Raw genomic sequence first — 22,541 nt, forward strand, 5'->3', positions numbered from 1 at the left:
TAATAATAATAATAATAATAATAATAATAATAATAATAATAATAATAGTAATAACAACGATGAATAATAATTAATAATTAATATTTAATAATAGGTAATACATGGGCTCAGCGTTTTCGAAAGGATCAAGTGGATTTTATGCATCGACTCATCACTATGAATGAGACACATGATCCTCACCAAATCTATCCCCATGATCCTGAGTCAAAACAAGTGGTGTGAACCTGCTTCTGAAACGCTCTGAAATGGATTACTTACAAACTGAGGATTACTTACAAACTGATAAATTTCGGTTATTATTGTAACCTTTTAGACCAGCTGATCGAAGAAATTCGTGAAAAAGGACCCTGTTTGCAGAAGAAAAAAGAACAGGGACACCCTGTGTAAAGCATTTTGACAACGGCAAAAATCCATGAATGGAAGTTCGGATTGTTGAATCATCCACCATATTCACCAGATTTGGGCCCTGGCGAATTCCAACAGTTTCCAGTTAAAGTGTATTTCAAGTTTGTTGTAGTTTTCGTATCAAACCGAGTTTACTGGCGCCAAGAGGTCACAACAACTGCACGTTCCGTTTGTGCTTCAGAGTTTTATTCAAACGTCCTAAGCAACGAACAAACAGCAATAGTGAACCTCGTTTAAGTTTAAAATCAATAAAATTTTATTACAAAATTCTCTCGACACTCTCCCGAACCATTTCCCGCGTTCCGGTGCGCGCGGCCATTTAAACGGTGCTTCTTCAGCGTGCAAAATGGGCCGGAATGGGCCGATCGACGTGTCGATCGTCGCTCCTGGTCGGTGCTTTCTCGGTGTCAAATAACCCCGTCCCACCCTTGGCCGACAGACATCGACAATTATCACGATCGCAACATTGGCCGCCGCGTGACGTTCCTAGCGACGTCGTGCCCGGGTGTCCGCACCCCTCCCCCCCACAACCCACTACCGCGTGGCACTTGATGAAGCAAATTGAACTAGTTCTAAGCCCGACCGGCGGGCGGGTCTGTTTGGTGGAAAATTTATCGCCACCCGCCACTCGCCGAGCCCGAAATGGTGATGTTGAACAAATTATTCTTATCAAACAGAGAGAAGAGAAAAAAACGGAACGGAACGGAACGGAACGGAACGGGACCAACTGGAAGCTAGGCCAAAACAAACTCCCAAGCAAAATAGTGGACAAAATGGAAACACCACTTCACGGCGCGGCACACGGCGGCAGTAATTTATACCACCTCACGGGTTCGTGCAAATAGCCCGGCCCTGCCCGGCCCGGCCCGGCCCGGCCCAGCCCAGGACCGGTGCCTGATTTGCATTTGCTTCTCGTCCGCGTCCGCGCGAAAGTCGCCCAGCCCTGTCGGGTCGGGTGCAAGAATTCATGCAAGAATGTGTCCTCTTCGCGTACTCCCCGCGACGCCGGAAAGAGTGCTAAAAGCCGGCCAAGGATCGTGAGTGTCATTAGAACCGTTAGCGGGAGGGCCGGCCACGTTTGGCTCGCTCCGGATCTGGAGCCAGCTGGGCCGATCTTAGGCCCCGGGCCCACGATGCTGCGGCGAAGAGGGCCGTTCCGAGAAGAAGAAGTCGCGACACTCACGACCGGTCGGAAGATCCGCGGCCGTAGCAGGACACCCAGTGCGCCGTCACGAAAAAGGCGGCTGGCAAACGATTGCCGCGCGCGCCGCTTTGTCATAAATTATCGGTTTTAATTAATAACCGTCCGGAGTGCGGCAAACTGTTTTCGAAGGTGATCGCCGCCGTCGTTGTTTGGACCACAACGCGACAGATCGAGTGACGCTCGGGACCGTTTAGGAGCCGCTAGGAAACTATCCCCCAAAAATGGCTTCAGTTTCCTTCGATTCGTGCACTCCCGAGGGAAGCAACCTGATAGCGACGATCCGGTGGCGCGCGATAAATCATCACTCCGAATATTTACAAACAAGAAAAGTCCGGATTTCCGGAAACGCTGGCTCTGGCTGCTTCGAGTGGCATCCGTTCCGCATCTGTTCCCGGCTCGGCCAGCGTATTCGATTACAGGCCACGAAAGCAGCTGAAGAAAGCGAAGGAATGGGCCATGCTTTACGTGGGAACATCTTCGCCACCCGGCCAGGCCCACGGGAGAAAGTGGCTGGTGATACAATTTATTTGGCAAACAACGGCCCGAATAATCGCAGGCAGGTTGCGTGTGCCGACCGGAATCCTTTCACCTTTAAGCCGGTGGCCCGGTCTCGATGCACTTGATGGCCGGCCGGTCGGTGGTTGACCGAAATTGGCCAACCCCCATTGGGAGTTTAAGTCTTAAACATTGTCACTCTAATCTCGGTTGCTCCATCGTGTGGCACCAAAGAAGAGCGACACGGGCATTTACCGCTCACTTTCACCGCACCGACGATCGTCGATCGCACGGTTATGAAATGTAAAACATTGCCATTGGCCACGCAGTAACATGTTTATTACCGTGCGGACGCACGAGAGTGTGCTTATCTGATTGGACGACCGACCGACAGTGTCCGTAGAGGTCACCGAGGTCTTCCTAGAATCGTCGGAGGCTGCGTTACCTGAGCGGCGGAGCCCACCTGTTTGGAACCCGGGCGGACCGATAAGCAGAGACCTTCCAAAGTGCGCCCGAAAAAGTGAAACATTAAGGGAAACGAGCGCGGAGAGCATATTTCTCTCGCGTTTGACGCATAAATTCCACTAACTTACGAGCTGATAGTGGCCACCAGATAGGCCTTTTCGGAAGGCGTCACACATTTGCTGTGTCTCGATTCGGGAGAACAAAAAGGAAGGTGACGCGAAGACGTGTCGTCGGCCGTCGTCGTTAACGCGGCCCGACTTTTGACGGTTCGGGCGGCAGGACCCGGAGAGCCGATAAGGATCCGTTGTGCGCACCGTCCACACCAGCTACCCCAGCTGACGGGCTGTCGGGACCATAAACCGAACGGAACCGGTCGACACCGGAGAGTCATGTGCTTTAATTACTACACGGCCATAAAGTACGGGCCAGGCGACCGGCACATGTTGCGTGCCGGGTTGAACCACCATCAGGTCCACCGGGATGGCCGGTTCCCGAACATTACTTAATTAAATACAGTTGGAAGGACACCCCGTATCCCCGTATCGGAGTTTCGTTCTAATAGGTGCCGGGGCCGGGAATCGGACCAGATAATCGAATCACCTTCCGGAGCCTTCCGTGACGCTCCTTGAGCCCACAGACAGACAAAGAGAGAGAGAGGGACGATGGTCAGCGATAAAAGTGTGTGCGCGTTCGGGGCGGAAAATTTTAATGACGGTACGTTGGAGTATGGCACGGGTCCAAATCCTGCTGGTTGTTAATGGGCCGATCGATACCACCACCATCGGGTCACCCCGCGCTGGGCGATCCTTCGGCGGGTGGATTTAAACTAAAAAAAAGGGAACCACCATCCTAAAGCATGACGCATCGGGAAATGGGCCCACATGACGGTCACTCCCCGGGACGGGGTTCCTGTGGGTAAACAGATCCATCCCTCTCTCTCCCCGGTTGCCCTCCAGGAACCTGCGGATGAACCGGCGACCGGAGGTGTCATTAATAATATTTGTGGATGGAAACGATTCGACACACGATGCCGGTCCGAGGGAGCATCTTCAATTAAAGGTGCGTGCAGGGGAAAAGGATAAAACACCGGCGGACGCCATCTGACACGCAGCACGGAGGATTGAGTGATGAATCGATCGCCAGTTCCAGCCACCGGCCCAGCGCCCCGATTATGGTCTCGTGAAACTCGAATTAAAACCGGCGGTGTGACTAATGCCACAATTGGACTGCGTCCCGTTCCCTGTGCGTGCCTGTCCCGAACACATGCTGCCAGTCCCAGGCAAGTGACAAGTGCCGACCACGGCCACAAGATGTTGTTCAAAATTGGGTTCGTTATCGGAACGGATATGATAAAGCGGCGAAGCCGGGACTCCCTCGAGCACCGGCCGGCCATTAGGTCACCCTCGCAGGAAGCGCTTGGCACCTAAGAACAGCGCGGCACGAACTGCCAACGGAACGATCGCTTATCAGGATCACGAAAATCGCATTCCACAATAGTCCCCAGTTGGCTTGGCCACTCCGGCTGGCTGGCTTCATTTGCATATGAAACGATCTCGCGGTACACTCGAGATGCGCCTCGAGTTTGCATGACCCCACCCATTGCCGGGGGGGCCTGAAACTGGTCCGATCCGAGTGGTCCGTGTGGCCGCTCCACATTTCCACGACCTTTTGCCGGGCGATCGCCCGGCAAGAGTGGATCAATTAGAAGCGAATTAGAATGCACTCCGCGTCCGGGCTCCGCAAATCTTGCGGGCCACTTGATATCCTCGTTGCGTTCCCCCTGTCATCGTGTGAATATCGAATTTTACGACTCATTACCCTCGGATCGGAATCCCAACATTAATCCCGCGCCCATAAAACGAGTGGCCCTGGACGATCTCCCGGGGGACCCGATGCAACGGATATTCGATATCGCCCCGGCGACACTTGTTGCACCACCACCACGCGAAGGGTCTTCCTTGCTCCCAGCCCGTTTTAGTACCCTTTCTGTGTGCCAAAAATAAATACCCACAAATCTGAACGGGTCATATAACCCACACGCACCGGAGTTCGACCGTGGCGGGTGTTTTGTTTTTGGCAACCTGACAGGTCCAACGACACCGTGCCGGGTACACGGTGCTCGTAAATCACTTCAACACCTGACACGGCCCCGCACGGAATCGGTGGTGGCCAGCGTGGTGAGATTTTATGCGGCAATCCTCCGCGCGACTCTAGGGGCCGAATCCACCCGGATCTTGGATTACTGTTTGGAACAGGGAACTATACAGGAATATTTAAATGTTGAATAACTCCACCGTTTTCATACTGATTTTAGCAAATGAACAAGATTGAATTCGATTATAGAATGCCGTTTGCTGTTAATTTACTCAGAATATCGTTCAAATGGCCGCCTCCATTAAACACACAACAAGCGGGTATTTTTCATTGTTTTAGGGCGGTTTTCGTTCTATTTGACAACATTTCCGGAATAATAGGAGCAATTTTCTCTGTGATGTTAGCTTTCAGTTCTTCAATGGCCTTCAATTGGCTGGCATAAACCTTACTCTTCAAATAGCCCCACAGAAAGAACTCAGAAGTAATTCGGCACCGGGTGAACGATTATTTTCATTATAAAGTGCTACAATTTTATACTGCATTTTGGCGTAAATTGATTTATTACTAAAACGGCATAGACCAATGTTTTAAAATCTACCTTATTTGTAAAAATCTATTGACAAATGATAAAGTTATTCAACATTTAAAATCCCTTTTGTCGCGATTACGCACACTGTAGAATAATCAAGTGTTTTAATTTTAAACTACCAATCGACTTGACTTTTTAAAGCATCAAACTTCATTCTGGAAATTTTAAATATTTAGTAAAAAACAAATCTACGAAACGGGACACCAGACGCTAGCAGAAAATTTGGAAATATTTAAAGGTTATAACCAAAGTCGTGAGTCTTCTACTTAAACTGTATCAGGATAAAATGACTCAATGCCACTTGGTATAACATATAATTTAAATAGATTTAATTTAAAACATTTTCATTGTAAACATCTTGATATCCTAGACTTGTTAAATGTTCTAATGTAATCAGCCATTTATGTCTAATAAAGATCCAAATTTTAAAAAACCCCAAACGGTACGAACTTTGAAAAACTCATTTTATTAAAGCTCATGTTCATCTCCATGGTTTTTGTAATAAGCAGATTTGTCGTATTTGGAGCTCGGAAAACCCGCACGTGCAAGAGAAGCCAATGCAAATCCACAACGAGTGACTGGTTCTTCGCCCAAAATGGAAGCTGAAAACCTGGACGACATTTGAATTTTAACAGGCATGGCCCAAACTCTACCGACTTTCGTTATGTGAACAGCAACAATTGGGGTTTGTAGCACCGCTCCCGGAGCAAATTAATTGCCCGCAGAACCCAGAACCCAAATCGGCACGGGTCCCGCGGGAGTCGAACGTTAAATATCAAAGGGAGCACACAACACCGTGTCGCACACCTCGGCCCCGGGGGCCCTACCGTCGCGGATGCCAAACGGAGAAGGCACAATCCGCACGGCGGCGGCGGCGGCATATCCGATTACCAGCCCAACCAACCTGACAACGGCGTGGTCCTTTAAATACCTTAAACGGTCGGGTGTGAAGATAAATTCACCACCGAGGGCCAGAGCCTTCTTCCGAACACTTGATACGCCAGCATTCGGCGGCCATGTCCGGCGGCCTGTGGCCCCGTCTGTCGTGTAGCATCGCCGCCCGCGTCGAAGGACCGATAAGGACACCCGTCCTCCTCCCGCGGTCGGTACGGTACCGGAATGTGTTGGGCGGGCGTGCGAAAACAACACCGGGACACCAACCGGGGCCGGGTCAATCGAGAGTCGGCTTCCTTCGGGCGGAGAGCAATTAATTCCGACAACAACCGTCCGAACCGAATGCCGTTGGGCAGCTCCTTCGGGAGTTTTGCGGACACCCCGTCCGTGTCCGTGGCCCAGGCTGCATGTTGTTCTTTTTATTGCCCACCGAGATCACGCCACATTTCCTTTTCGAGTGCTGTGTGTTCCGGGCGTTGCCGGATGTCGAAGTACTCCGAAGGTTTTCGGGATTTGCCTAAACGGAGCATGTGGGTCGCTGAGTGACAGAAACTTCGAAAAAAGATCCAGAAAATTATTTACTTTAAAAACTTTAACTTTACTTTGACGAAACGATCTCCGAGGAGGGTCTCCGGGGAAGAAGTCTGGACCGGTGGGTGATTTCAGCCACCGCGACACGACACCTGGTAGGCCGCCGGCCACCGAAGTCTCCGTCAGGAAGCCACCCCAGCCGCCGTGTGAGGTTATGGACACTGGGCCAGGTTCCGTTTTCGATGGCAAGTGGACGGCGCGTCGAAGGGTTGTTACTTTTCGGCCGTGTGCAACGAATCGCCGCTGGCCATGCCGCCCGACGACGACGACGACCGAAGGTCCGGGATCCGGGTGATGGCCGCAGCCAGAGCACGTCCTGGCATTTGGATGGCGGACCGGAGTATCTCCGGAAAACAAATAACAAACACCACGGCAGCCCCCGGAGGCAAGCGAATCGATAAATCGGAACCGCAGAAGCGCAGCAGCGCCCGGTTCCCCACCCACCCTCACCCCCCCGGAGGGGGCGCCTCCAGTTAGCATGTCCGCGATCGTTTGGACGATCGTCCGCGTCTGAGTACCTAACATCGTTTCGCCTTTATTCCGCACCGCCCGCGGGAGGTTATCGGACCGGGGCGCGCCGAGACGCCGGACCGGGAAACCGGGGGACCGGGGAACCGGGGTGCACCGGACCGGTGCACGGAGGTCATCACCGGGCGCGCCCGCAGCATGCTTCCCAGCGGTGCGCGGCAGAAGTTTATTGCATAGTTTCGCGTCACTAGCTTTATTTCCCGACGCGGCGCGCATCGGTGCCGTATGGACTCCGGACTCCCGTCGTGTTTTCCGACCCCGCCGGTCCGGCGCCCCCACCCACCGCGATGGCGGCATCGATGGTTCCGATACGGGGTCGCTCTCTGCGCGCGCGCGCATGTGCCTGTGATGTGAGTAATTTGTCCGCGCCGATCGGGCCGAGGCATCCCCGGGACCAGGACGGCGGCTCCGGCGATAGGGTCGTTGCCGATAGCCTCCGCGAGGAGGAGAAATTGGTCGGCCAGTTGCACAACACCGGGCACCGATCGATGAGAAGTAGCGGTCAATTTCAATAAATAATGGCTAAATTTAGCCGAACGCTGATAATCAATTTGTTGCTTTGGCTTCTACCGACTTCTGCCGACGACGGCCACGGAGTCTGTCGGCGGAACCCCGTGGTGACCGAACGATCGACGATCCGCCCGCCCGGCCTCCGGACTGTGTGGCCCCCGGGTCGGACTAGACAGCGAAAGTGGCCAGTGCCAGTTCCGACGACGACCGAGCGCGCCCACCGAGCGGTGACCTTAACATCAACAATGTCGATAAAGCAATAGTCAAAGTGCAAAACTAGAAGCTAAACCAGTTGGCTGTGGCCAGTGGACTGCGGCTCCTGGCCGGGCTCGGGCTAAGCTCAGCGTGTATGGGGTTGATGCTTTTATGTTTTAATCATACGCGCGAGCGCCGACCGTTCGGTTCGGTCGGCGGTGCAGCAATTCACGCTGTGCCGTGGCTACGGTGGCCGCGACAGGCCGGTCATTGCTGGTCATAAATAAAGCTTCAGTTTACAGAAGTTCACTGACGAATTTAGATTATTTGCCGCTGCTGCGGCGTGAGGACTACCGTGGGCTCTACGGTTTGTCACGGATCGTCCGGGAATTAATCCTGGTAACTGCATCGTCGATTCCTTTTAGTCGTAAGCGGCATTAGGCTCAAATTGCCGTCAGATGGGATGAAAAGTCCCGAGCCTAGGAAAGGAAACGCGTGTCTTGGTTCTAAATTGGCTTTATTCTTGAACATCGTCTCCATCAAGACACAATGATTCCAGGCCTTAGTTTCAGCGATCATCAGCTCTTCATTCGAGCAAAATTATCGGTGAGCGTTCTGTTGAGGTCTGCGAATAGCCAGTAGTCGTTAGGAGCCAAATCTGGCGAATATATGGTGAATGTGGAAGCATTTCGAAGCTTAATTCATGTGATTGTTTTCATGGGCTTGTGAAATGGTCTTGATGAAACAAATTTTTTTTTATATGCGTTCGTTTCTTTGCAATTCCACTCAATTTTTTGCACTCCAAATGTTCTAATAACGTTGTATAATATTCACTGCTGACCATATTTCCTTCAACCAGACCAGATCAAGATAAACGATTAATATAACACCTCGCAAATCCCAAAATACCGAGGCCATAACTTTTCCAGCCGATTGCAGTGCTTTCGGGCTTTTGGACGAGGATCACCAATTGCACTCCACTCAAATGATGATCGTTTTGATTCCGGAGAGAAGTGATAAACCCATGCTTCATCCATTGTCACGTGTCGACCCAAAAACACTGCTCGGAATCATCAACAAGTTCTTCGTTTTCCTTCGATCATTTTGAACAGACCTTTCTCATAGTAAAATGTTCATGCAATATAAGGCCAACGCTTTCTTTTGATATCATTAAAATGTCAGCTAGCCCACGAAACTTCATTTTTCAATAATTCCAAACGATTTTGCGGATGTTTTCTGGTGTTGGCGACACATTCACTGCATTGAGCATCATCGATGTCTCTACGACCAAGACGTTTGAAGTCAGCAAACCAACGATTTATTGTTGTTTCTGATGGAACGGAGTCCTTATAACATTTTTCAAGCGAATCCTTCGCTTGAACCGTATTTTTCTTCAAGAAGGAATCAAAAAGCAGTGTAAAATAAAAGCACGAAATTCTTTCTGATACAACTGATGAATAACATGAAATTTGAACAGCTTTCTTTTGAAAGGCGGTACTAACAAAAACAGCGGAAAATGCAACAATACTTAATGTTGAACAATTCTCAAGAAGACATAACTTCATTAAATTTCCATTTGTTTGATTGATAGAAAATTGTTTATAAAAAACTTTCATGTGGTAATGGTTTGCACTGTACAAATACTCTAAAAATAAGAGCTGGATCTAAGAAAAACACTGCAAGAAAGGAGGAATTGCTCCAAAAATCTGGAATCGGTTCATTACATTTTGGTCTTGGTTTTAGAGTTGAGAAGCGTCGCCTTAATTCAAACACTTCTATAGAGCAAAATAGAAAATACGTACTAATAATCAGAAACGATATCATTCTGATTGGATTTTCGAATTCAAGGGAACGACATCTACCGACCCGCTGCATCCAAACGCAGTCCATTGACGGACACCTATTTATTTGTTGAACAATATTTTCCCCATTCGCGCAAACCTTTCCTCAATTGCGTGGAATCGAATCGAATTCGAATCCTGCCATCGTAACGCCATTCCACAGACAACCGTCTCGGAGAGCTCCCAACCCAACAAACAGCATCACACGTCCGTCCGTCACGTCAATAGGCGTCCCACGCGATTAGGCGAAAACACGTCCGGGAAAATATGTTATCTATCCGATTAAGGGCTGCAATCGGCGCCGAGTGTGTGGTGCACTGCCCACCGTCGCCCGGGCTAGCCCCCGCTCCGCTCCGTGGCCGCCACCACCGTTTTAATCCGCAGATGCAAATCACAGATGACGTCCGGCACCAAACAAAGATGACATTCGACATTGAACGGCCCAGCGACGGCTCTAGCCTCGTGCCGAAGACACGGCTCTTCGTGGCCTTAGCGGCACTAGCGAAATGATGCTATCAACACCATCATCATCATCATCAGCCAGCCAGCCAGCCAGCCAGGCAGGCAGGCAGGCGGCCCGTCGCAGAAAGCAGGCGGCCAACAAACGGCTGCAAATTGGCTCTTCACTGTCAGCGCTGGCGTGAAAATATCAAGTTCAACCTGTCCACTCTAACTGTGGTCGACATTAATCTTCGCAGGCGTTTTGCTGCCAGCCCGCTCCCCGCGCCCCCCGGGACGCTGGTGGGACCGTAACAAGTTGTCTGCCGATGCGCGATGTTGGCCGCTGGCAGTTGGCATGCCACGGCCAATGCCCGTACACACACTTTCTTCTCTAATCTGGGTCCTCCGAGACCCTCCGAGGAGCGGAGCGCGAAGTCGCAGTACGATATGCGATCGCGTCCTTCCACCCCTTCCGGGGCCTCGGTGCCGGACCCCTTTCTCGGACCCGGAGGACACCGTGTCCGTGTCCGTGTTGTGTCGATTGGTGGCCAGCGCCACGCCAGCCACGAGGTTTGCCAGGATTCCGTCTTCCGTCTGCGTCTTCTCGCGCCCCGGCGAGCGGTGCAGATATGGATTAATGGCATTCGGCGGCTCGGAAGAGGTACCATACCGGGCGGCAAGAGAGAAAAAAACGACGACGACGATGCCGAAGCGTCGTTTCCACTTTTTATCGCGCCGGAGGTGCCCGAAATCGAGGGCGCACGCCGAACAGCGAGCCCGCGTCAAGCGGGTGACTGCAAAAACGGACCCTCGAGCGGTCCGGCCGCGAGATAGTTTCGAGCCGGTGGACCAGACACGTACCTGACAGGGACGAGTGCGATATTGGCACTCGCAGACATGCGGTCTCCGCATCGACAGGGGATCGATCTGGGGCCGCTCCGTCGGGTTCGTCGCTGGTCCGGTGACTTGGCCCGCGATACAATCGTCGCCAAAGTTCGCCAAACATCGCCCTCCCTCCACCCCGCCGCCGCCGTCCTGGATCCCTGTTTTCCATCGCCATCCCAGCGGCCAGATCGATCGCGGCCCCGACAAGCTTTGGCAAACAAAATACAGATTCATGTTCTCCCTCCTCTTTATCGTCCACAGTCCACGGGGCCCAGCGTCGGACGGGCGGTCGGAATCACAAATCAGCCGCCGATGGCGACGGGGACGACGAGGGCAGCCCTCCCCTCCCCAGCCGGTCCACTCTGCCCCGTGGTGGAAAACGGCGATCGCCGCTTGGGAGTTGGCGCGGACCCGTGGCTGATTTTCTTTTTCGACCCCACGAATGAGGGAGAGGACGCGAGCGGGTCAGGGAAATGGTAATAAATCTCCTGGCCTGGCCCGGAAACGGACCGCGACGGCGAGACGGCGAAGCGGATCGCATGGCAAAATTATACAATTAGATGAAGATTATGTTATTTTATTCGAAAATCATGACACGATTTTGCTCCATTAGAAGGGGCGGCAGGGGCTGGCCGGGTGGCGCGTTTGCCTTTTTTCGCGTGATGCGTGAGATATGTCCATTTGGAGCTCTCGCTCGCGCGTTGAGGTGTTGCCCGGGCACCGTGGCCGTCTTCGCCGCTGAAGGCACTCCGGACGATTGTCTCCGAGCTGCAAAGCTGCAAAAAGCGTAAGGGTGACCGCTGCAAACAATGTACCTTCTCGGTTAATAATCTGGATATTATTTGAAAAAAAAAAGGATCTAGACGCAACCTGCAAACCGATGTCGTTCCTCGATGTCGACCACGATCGAGGCGAATCCGTCGGATGCATCCGATGCAAACTGATCCCATCCGCTGAGCCGGCGGATGTGTTGACGATGAAGTCTAGACGCTAGACGTATGTCCTTTTCCGGCGAGCGATCGGCGAGCGATCGGCGAAGTAGATCGTATCGGAAACACCGGACCGGACCCAAACACGGCGCGACCGATGATCGCTCGCGATCGTAATCAGCCCGTGAAGGAGAAATTAAAATATTACATGCGCCGGGCGAATCCATAGCGCACACTGACCATGAACCCGAACCGATCCCGGGGAAATTTATGGGCTTTTCCTGCGAAACACCCATCTGTTAGCGTTCACTGGACCATGTCGCTCCTCAACGTGAAGTAGGTGTCGAAACTAACACTCTCTCTCCCTTTCTCTTTCTGTCTCGTGCTCGGATCGTCTCTTGCCGGCAGCTGGGTCGCGCTCGACCGTTTAAGGAAACACATGCTCCGGAACCCGAATCCCGGCCCGGCCGTAATTTGTTTGTTGTCACCAAATCCGTCACCATGTTCGGCCGGCATCGGTTCCGCAGAAAAACACCGCCTCGGCCGGAGCCCGCTGTGGTCGAATGTCAAGTGCAAACCGATACCCTTTACGCGCCAACGGTCAACCCGGTTCCGTTTATGGCCCCGAACGTGGTTCCTTCCCGGGATGCTCGGGGTATCAGTATGGGTATGGGCCCAACTAGCGCCACTTGTCCACGGGGCATTCCGCGAACGGCGCGCAGCACGCGCTGCAGATCCTTCCCGGTAGTGGCCCGACCCGTTAGGTTTAGAATTCCCTGTCACAAAACCAAGCGCAAACAAACATGCACTGACCGGTGGCCGAGGGGCTACCGAGAACCCCGGGTCGGCTTAGCCCTCGTCCCTAAATGGCCTTTGCATGGCGCGCGGAACGCCTACACCGCGTTTGCTGTTCGGTTCCGCTGTCATGTGCGTCATGTGGTTCTAATTATTTTGCCCCGGTAGCTCCGGTAGTGCCTTCTACGGTGCTGCTGACATTCGGTTTCGGTAATCCCCTAGTGCGCCAGATCACCGGTTGCGGGTTGCGCATGGGTCGCGTGCACTACTCCGTTCCAGTTTTAATTGGATATTTATGACATGGCGATTTTTATCGCTCCGATCACTCCGCGCACTCCCTTCCGGGGTTGCGGTCGCTGAATGTCATCCCTTTTGCCAGGCCAGGCTGCTGGCTGCTTCGTTTCGTTGTCTACGGGATAATGCTAAAGGCAGCTAGGTTGCGGTCGAGCATACGGCCATTTCCTATTTGGTGAAGAACTTCACGAACTTCGGAACTTCTGGCAGCAGAGGTGGTCAATGCGTGTAGGTTTCGAAGAAGGATCTATTCGATCTCTATTCTATCATATCAACCCATTAATGTGGTTCTCATCTGATCTTGGTCTCATCAAACAGTCCAAATCCTGAACCTCTCAAAAGAGTGTCGCTTTATCTCAATGCTATTCTAAAGAGAGTAACGTAAACCTTAGCAGGATTTAAAATGTTTGAAAAAAGCTCTTTAGACCGCTTCGAACCGTTTGAATTATTGTTCCATTTATGTGGCCAAAAACTAACAGGATTTTGTTTGTAACTTTAAAACTTTTTGTTTTTCTAAATTCATTTCATCACCATGCTAAGGAGCTGGAAGTTGGATGAAAATGGTGGCTGAGAAACGATATGGTTTATGACGAAATGATCACGAAATGATCACGAACATTACTGATTCTTTACATATTTTAACAATGCCATCAAGGTTTGGAAGGGTAAATAAAAAGCCATTGGAATACTGATTCGCTGATTTTTTTGATGTGTAGTCATCAGTCGATGTTGATCATTTTAAACGCCTTCCCAACCTTCTTAGAGCATTTACGACTTATAAACTCACGAAGACCTTCAATATTTTCATCCTTTTCGGCAACAGAAACTTCATTCCGCGCACATCATTTCATTTCATTTCATCGGAATCACAACTGATCATTTGTTGAGCCTTCGAACTCTTCGTCTCTTCCAGCTTCGGAGGACTCCCCAATCAATTGGCTTCAACACGCAACGATCGACACTCGTTCATTGATTGTTTAACTAATTGACAAATAAATCGAACCCGGGACCCAGGCCGCAATGCTGGCAAATGGCGGGGCCATAATGCTCCGTTTGACCCCCGGGAATTCCGAATTCGTTCCCCCGCCTCGCTAACGCTGACCGGCCCCGCACTTTCCGATATAATTAAGAGCAATAACTCTCTCTCTCTCTCTCTCCCTCTCGGTCGCTGGCTCGAAACTAATGTCGACATGGCCCGTATCCGTGTAGCCCGGGCCGCGAGTGTCGCTTTCGATCCGTTTCTGGTGCTCGATCGACCGGTCGATAATCGGCCCGGAACGGTCCGCTGCATCCTGCTGCCGGGGCGGCGCATATAGCGCATAAAGAGAATGTTTTTATTTTATCAACATCATAACGAGCCCCATCATCATCACCATCATCATCGTTGTTGTCGTTGCCGTACACTCCGTCGCGATCGAAACGTCGGGCGGCGTACAGGTTTTCCGTGCCACTCGGCGTGCCACTGAAGCGAGAATATTTAGTGATAATTGTACCGAAAATGGAACCAATTTTTTTTCGCTGCAGGCTCCGCATTCCAACTGACCGGCAGCCACCGGACAGCCAGCCTGTGAACGCTGTTTTCGGGAGATACTTTCCGCGTCTCGCTGTACAGCTCGTTATGGAGTACTAATTTTTCGCCCAGCACCGAGGGTCCTGAGAAAGGTGACCGAGAACGGTGGCCTTAACGACTGATCGACTGGCAGTCGGCCGGGCGGGTCATTTGTGACACTCTCCTCCTCGAGGACGGTATGCACCACTGCCGATTGCGGTGTCGAAGAAAAAATGGGAACTAAATTCCCGGTACCTGGCCCAATCTCATAATCGAATAGAAAGAAAATTCGCGGTTTAATCAAAAACACGTCTACGGCGTAATTGCTTAATAGACTGCGCGCTGCGCTGTCGTCAAATAATGCGACGGCATTATTAAGTCATTAGCCACCATTAATTCGACGTTCGGTAATAAGCGGCCCAGCGACCGCGGTCAGGACCCGGGACCCCGATAATACGCCAACAATTCGCCTGTTCGCGGTGTTTAGTTTGTTATGCAAATGTCCAATCGGCCCCGCAAATCGTGCCCGTTACATTATCGATCGATTCTGGCCAGCCATCGGCCCGGCCAGCACTGGGTGCTAATTCCTACGAAAAGTTACTTTCACCGCGCGAGCGTTGAGCGCGCGCATCCGCGCTCCGAACCCGGTAATCATATCATAATCCGGTTCAATCGCTTCACGTTAACCTCATCAAGCCGAGGCCGAACCCGCTGCATACCGTCCTGCTGCCCAACATGCTGATTTTACAAATTTCTTCGCATTAAAGAAACCCCCGTTCCTTCATTACGATAATCACAACGGGGTCCCACCCCGAAAACAAACACGCTCACGCGGGGGGCCCTAAAGTGCGGCCCGGAATTTATAGCGCACGGTCCCATAAACATAACTTCCCAGTCCAGCCCAGCGGAAAGTATCGCACGCATGAACCGGGATCGGCCAGCTTTGGCTCGGGTTATGGGCCCCGGTTCAAAATGTGGTCGTTTCGAAACGTCGCTTAAGCCGTGATCGTTCCACGGCAAACAAGTGCTTCGCAGGATCATTAGGTGAGAATAAGACATCGAACAGCGGCGCCAGCACCGGGCTTTTTAGCACCCGAAGGGTGTCTCGCGGGTCCGGCTTATGTCACCGGCCAGCCAGAGTTGAGGCAACCACCAACTATATTCTCGTCCCAACCGCTGCAACGGTGCTTTGACCCATTATCGGCAATCCACTCGCCGGGACGTCGGTAATGTCAATAATTTGCCGATCCCAAAAGCTATCCCACCGCAGACGATCGATCGCGATCGAATCGGAATCATTAGCGATTAGAGGGAAGCATAATGAACATGCATTATCCTATCCGCTATCATATCGCATTATGTCGAATAATTTCATGCCCCGCGATTGGGCTCCGGGCAACGGGTAAGGCGGTGCGCGGGGCCAAGTGATTGAGTACAATGATGTTCAACATTTCCAGCCGTTGCCACCGCTGAAATGACAAGTTCACGGCGCACGGGTGCCCAAATCATCGTGATCAAGCGGATCGTCCCGGCCTGGCCTGGGCTGCAGCAGATCGAGTGAGGTACCGAAAAAAGCGGGTTAGAGGGGGGGGAGGGGGGGATCGCATACCCTCCGGTTACATTGTGGTCGCTGTGGCCACCGACTCGAACCCGAATCGTAGCTCGCGATCATGATTAGAAAGCGAACGGCCAGTGCGATCCAATGGTGGATCAGCGGGACCACGGGATCTTCTTCCTGGTCGGGACTCCCTTGGCCAGTATGTTGCGGTGCAATAAAATAAACCCAATTACGCCGGGTGGCTCGCTCTGTGCCGTGCCGGGCGCGATATTTTGTTATTTTGTTTACATCATTTTACGTTCCGATCGCCTTCCATCATCGGCAGCGAGCATGATCCACATCACATGATCTGCCTTTCTCCGCATTAATCGCCGTCCCTCCCCGCAGCCCGGGTGCTGGTTTTGATTAGTCTGTCACGTTTCATTAGCGTAATGCACGGCCCGGCGCGGCGCTGGCCGCGCATCCTGCCGGATCGCCGATCCGATCCCGATTCCCGATTCAAAGCGAACATTAATAATGCGCGGCGGCGGCGGCGGCCGACCGAAATCCCCGACCTCTCCCACCTGCCACCGAACCCGAAAACTGCACTGTCCGTGGCCACGGCCACGCGAATCGAAACGGTAACAGAGTTTAGTTGAGAAAATCGCCGTTCGTGATTATAAAATTATCGTCATAAATCTTGCCCAGGCGCTGTCGGGGGAATTCCCTGGAGAAATGAGACCGATCCAGACCACTCCGGTGTTAGGAGTTTCGGAGCTAGTTGCTGCTGCCCTCAGCTGTTTGCATGTCGCGAGTTTCATCTTCGCACGAGCGGACCCCCTGAAAGGGCCCTTAAATCCTGCCCTCACGCACGCCATTCGGATCACGCACGCCAACGGCCGACGATGGTGCCGTGAGCACGCTCCACTTCCGCGTTACGTGGGCTTTCCCCCTTTGCCGCTGCCGAATTCACGGAGCACTCCCAGACGCACCCCGAGGTTGCAGCGTGCGACTGACTGACCTGACCCTTCGCGAAGGGAAAGTCCCACGGGACGATCACCGGTCGACGCACCGCGCTGCGTATGTCGAAACTCGTCATGTTTGATTAATTTCCCTGCGTTGGCTTAATTTCGTTTTACATGATCACGCTTATCTGCCAGCGCGCGCGAAGAGGCCAAAGAGGGGCACGAAAGAAAAGGAAACGAAACAATATTAATACGGCTGGAGGCTGGTTTGTCATTGCCGTTACTCCGGAGTCCGTCATTTCCGTCGCCGTGGGAGAGCGTGACACTTTTCGGTGTTTTATGTTTTTGACGGGGGAACAGGTTTTTGACAGGCCGGGCAAAGCCGGGGACCTCATAAAATGATCGTGAGTCGCAACGTAAGATGCGTCAGGAGGGCAGCAGCTTTAGATGAGTCATTTCCGTGCCCCATCCGTGGAGCATCCTTCTCATGGCGAAAGGCAACGGCCACAGTTGCAGTTAATTATATTGTCAACAAGTGAATGAACCAAAGCCAGCCGACCGGACACTGCGAAAAGTTGTCTCGTTTTTTTGGGTACCGCAGTTGAGGGACCTCCGAATCGAGCACCGAAACAGGGTAATTAATTTGATTAATTGCCGTAAAATAATAAAACAATTTTCACCAAAAATGACGAAGAAATTGTGAAGCGTCGAAAGTGATCCTCTCTCCTGTGGCGATCTTCCTCATTCCGGAGGGCGATGCGTGATCGCTAACGAACCACCGCCTCGGGTCAGGTGGCCCGCGTCGGCCTGGTGTGACAGAGCGAGCATAACATTTAAAAATCAATTTAGCCCCCCAAAAAGCGCACAGCGAAGGCCGATCGCAACGCCCACCGAATGAGCATCCCGCGCGCGCGACTCGATTGTCCAGACGAGTCACGATTCAGTGCGGGTCACCGAACAGGTTGCGCCCGACGGTGGGGCGGGCGTTACAAAATTACACACCGAATTAGTCTCCTAATGAATAATTGTCAAACACGCCACGAAAGCGAAGAGTGAGCCTCCGAAGGTCGACCGCCAATGTTAAGAAATCCCCGGACGATAAGCCTGGCCGCCAGCCAGGATGGATGACTAAACAATTAGAACGCGCCCGTTAGTGGCGGCTAGAGGACGGTGCTGCGGCGGGGGGTCCGTCCCAAGGTGACTCGCATTTTTTTCGGAGCGCGACTCGGTTCGTTGCTTCGCCTGTCGTTGATGTCTTTCGTCTTCGCGCCGTGAGCGCTTGTCTGTGGCGAACTACTTTACATCACCGCGGCCCGGGCGGTATCCGTGAGGGTGCCAGTGCTTTCTAAGCAATGGGTGGAGGGGAAAACGGGGGGGGGGGATGGCTCCTATGAGGTCCCGATCGCGCCGGGCTGATCGACGGGCTGATTAGTTTGTGCGATGTTGCGAGCGAGCAAGTGAACTATCGGTCAAACTTTGGATTCGGTGCGCGGAAATCAAGCACTTCATTGTTTTCTCGTCGGGAGGGGGGCCCTGAGCGGCCCTTCCCCCGCCTGTCATCCCCACGCACCTACGAGCCGATGAGAATAACGCTTTTTTCCTCTGCGGCCGAAGATCAATTAATCTTCACCAACCACCGCAGCCGCCGCCGCGCGGTTCAAACGTCGATCGCGCGTCACTCAAAACTATTTCGTGCGCCCAGTGCGCCGTGTGCGTGCATGTGTTTACTCCCTTTTTTCCCCAGGGGCCCCAGGGACGAACCACAGGCATGTGGGCCGCGCGAAAGTGAGAGTAACAATCGGTGGATGATGGATTTTCTTTGGCTCACAATGTACCGGAGCAACAGGTACCTCAAAGCACGGCACGGCCACCACCAGCACCAGCAGAGGGCCTTCGAACGGGGTCCGCTCACAGTCCGCTCTCTCGGACCCACAACAAGGCTCCCATGGCCGGCCTGAGGTCGTGCTGTGTTTTGTAATGAATTTCATGCGCGTAATTACATAAAGATTATTAACTTGTTAGCGTCTCTCTCTCCTTCTGTCTCTCTCACCCGCGGGAAGGATGTAGCATCAATTGTAATCAGTGCGGATTAGATCTGGGAAAGTGCCTCCTGGCTGGAACAGGTGGATGATTTCGTTTGCAGCGATTTATTGTTTCGCGTCGCCGCGATCGATTGGCCGCCAAATTGTGTGGCTCTCGTGGCCCTACCTTCGATCCTATCGCTCGTTTGTGGCTCGTTATCGCGCCGTGTTGGCGAAAAGCTGTTGGAGCCACCATTTTCTCACGCACCCCGGGGAGGCGCCCGCTGAATGGGGTACGTTTTTGGGGTGCCCTGATAAGCGGAACTAATTACCGGGTCAATCGAAGGCACCGAGGCGAACCGTGGACGGCCGCGACTGCAAAGATGAATTGATTTCGAGGCTCATAAGCGAGTCGTTCATGTTTCATCCTTTGGATCGATCACTGATTGATCCACTGATTGAGTGATTGATGGCAGTGGTCGTTAATAAATCGTAGCACAATCACCAAACCTCCGCCGAATGGGAGGCAACTCGCGCGTGGCCAAGTGTTCCCGTGAAAGAGAGAGCGAGAGAGAGAGCGTGCAATTTCTGGTCGATAATTGCGTCATAAAACAATAGAAGGCACTCTTAAGACCGCGGGCGCGGACACCGGGAACGAAATAATTAATCATCAACGCCAGTGCGGTCGGGTCTGTCGATAAGTGCTTCTGACACATGGCATTAAATTGACGCGCCGGCAGAAGTGAGCTATCAAATTATCGATCAACCGGCGCCGGTGCAACAGTGTTGGCCACAATTGGCCATGAAATCTCATTACTCGCGTCCCATCGTTGGTCCGCTAACCATATTTACCTTATCGAAAGCGCCAGCCGGGGCCAAGAATGATTCTTCGCCGCGAAGGCAGCGAAGGCATCGAAAGGAACGCATACACCTTTCATCAGCGGCTTTCATTAATTTCCGATTCCCGCCATTGTGATCGCCGAGCAGCAGGCGGTGAAGTAAAATCACCAAATAATTAAGCCATTAAAAGGGTTTGCGGGCCATTCAGCGGCCCATAATCGGGCGCATCACAGTAACGAAACAATAACAAAACGGGTTGCAACGTGGCGGCCAAACAAAAACCGACCGATCGGGACGAGGAGAGCAAGGCGAGGATGGCGCAACAAATTGCAACGCCAAATGCAACGGCGGCACCCACCGGTGGCAGGTTGTGTGGTTTCCGTGAATGAAGCGGAAAATGCGAATTTAATTTACCGCGCACAATGGACGCCTTGCCTCGGGGAGAGTTCCTCGCTTGGTCGGTTGCAGTTACTGTAGCTTAGGTTTAAATAAATAGCTATTTCCCTCTAAAGACTCCACGAAATTTTGGTTTAAGTCTTGGTTTTGAGAGTCTTTGAAAACTTTATCCCAATCCGCCACTTTTTGGATCTATCAACGCTTCATTCAAAAAAGTCTTAAAATAAATCCTTAATCGTAAGCTTTCTCTAATCGATTCAGATTGTTAGCAACCGACTTCCTGAACCACCTCAATCAACACGACCAAAATCGAACCTGACCAACTCGGTGCCAGCTAATCCTCCCAGCAGCGGTGAGAATGGTGTCAACATCGCCCAACACGCCCAGTGCAAGGATCTTTCGATGGGGTTTCAGCCCGGCCTGAAGCTTCTTCCTGAACGCTTCTGAGTTTCGCCCAGTCATCCACGTCGAAGCCCCGGCCCCATCAAGCCGATGATGACAAAACGGATCATTAACTCACGATTGGCGGTGCCGTAAACTGGCCGCGGGACCATCGCCGCCGCAAGAGGTGTAAGTAATTTAATCGTGCTCAATACACCGCTAATACAACACCCCATTCCCACTCGAGGCGGCCACTCCAGGGGATGGCCCAGGTAGGCGGCAATTGACGGAAGCGGGCATCGCTCAACCGGGCAACGCGGCATAATGAGCTTCACCGGGGCGTGAGTTACTGTCGCTGGGGAGCCACTTTTCACACCGTCCCTGCGCCGCTCCTTGTGCCCTGGACCCATTCTGCTCGCCCATTGCAACTGCGGCGCCGCCAGTGCATCGCCGCTCCCGCTCCGAGATTAACTAACTACTAATCACAAAACATACATACACTCTCCGTGGTGCGGCCGACAGCATCGTCCGGGGAACCGTGTCGCAAGTCGTGTGAAACATTGCACTTGAACTTCATCATTCTGCCGCCGGCTGGTTGCAGCAGCAGCAGCAGGACTTGCTGCCGCCGCAGGATGACTCGGCCCGCAACATGGCCGGCCATCGGCCAAACACATGTACCTATCAGCGCGAAATGCGCTCTTCAATACATTTTATTACAATGCAGTGAAAGCTCCCACCGCCGCCGGCGGCAGGTCGAAGAAGACGCTACACCGCATCTCTCTTTGTGCGGTGCCGAGAGCCCTGGCCACGGCCCCGGCTGGCTGGCAACATCGGTTCCGTTCGGTCGCTTGCCTTCCTCGGCGGCATTCGGCGCGCGCAATAATCATTCAATTGCATTTATCAATCGCACTCCTTCAAAAGGCTGGTGACGATCGCGCGGTGGAGCCCTCACCCGGCCCGGCCCGGCCCGGCGAAGACATCGAGCCCCCAAAGGGGGGTGGCGAAAAGGAAAATATTTATTTCTATAATTCGCAATAATTTAACGCTTTTGTGGGGTGTTTGTATGTTGGTTCGCCGCCGTGATTCCTGCCGGCCATTGTGGCCCGGTTGCCAATCTAACGACGGGCAGACGATTGGCTGCAAAATACACACATTTAAGACTCATCATCAATCGTGGTGCGCGACACTCGCGTGTCTCTCGCAGGGGTCCAAGGGGGGAGTTTTATGCTGGCCGATGCTGTTGTTCTGCTGCCACCGCGTCGCGGCGCGTTTCAATGCAATCGTTGCGATCTCCATTGTCCGCGCGGCTAGTTTGCTTGTTTGCCACCGCAAAACGGGGCTTTGAATTGGTTTTCAACAATGTTTAGCGTGTGTGCGATCTTCGGTGGGATCTTTGGGAAAAGCCTCCGATGGCCATAAGACACCAATGAGCGCAGCGCGTGAAAAGCATTCCGATCGCGAAGAATGCGTTTAGCGGTGGCATTAGTCATCGAGTGATCGACGCAACCTACTTGCCGCTGGCGGCGCTGCAGTCATTTGATTGCGCTGAAAAATAGGGAATTATGCTCTCAGCACTTGTTATGTTTCTTTCTAAATTGCTATTTAAGCTAGTTCGCTTAAATTGGGCATGGTGTTTATGATGCCGATAACGTAACAGTTAATTACATGCAATTTTCAAATGGCCAAACGGAATTAAA

Source organism: Anopheles bellator, chromosome 2 (assembly GCF_943735745.2).
Source record: "Anopheles bellator chromosome 2, idAnoBellAS_SP24_06.2, whole genome shotgun sequence".
Taxonomy (NCBI): domain Eukaryota; kingdom Metazoa; phylum Arthropoda; class Insecta; order Diptera; family Culicidae; genus Anopheles; species Anopheles bellator.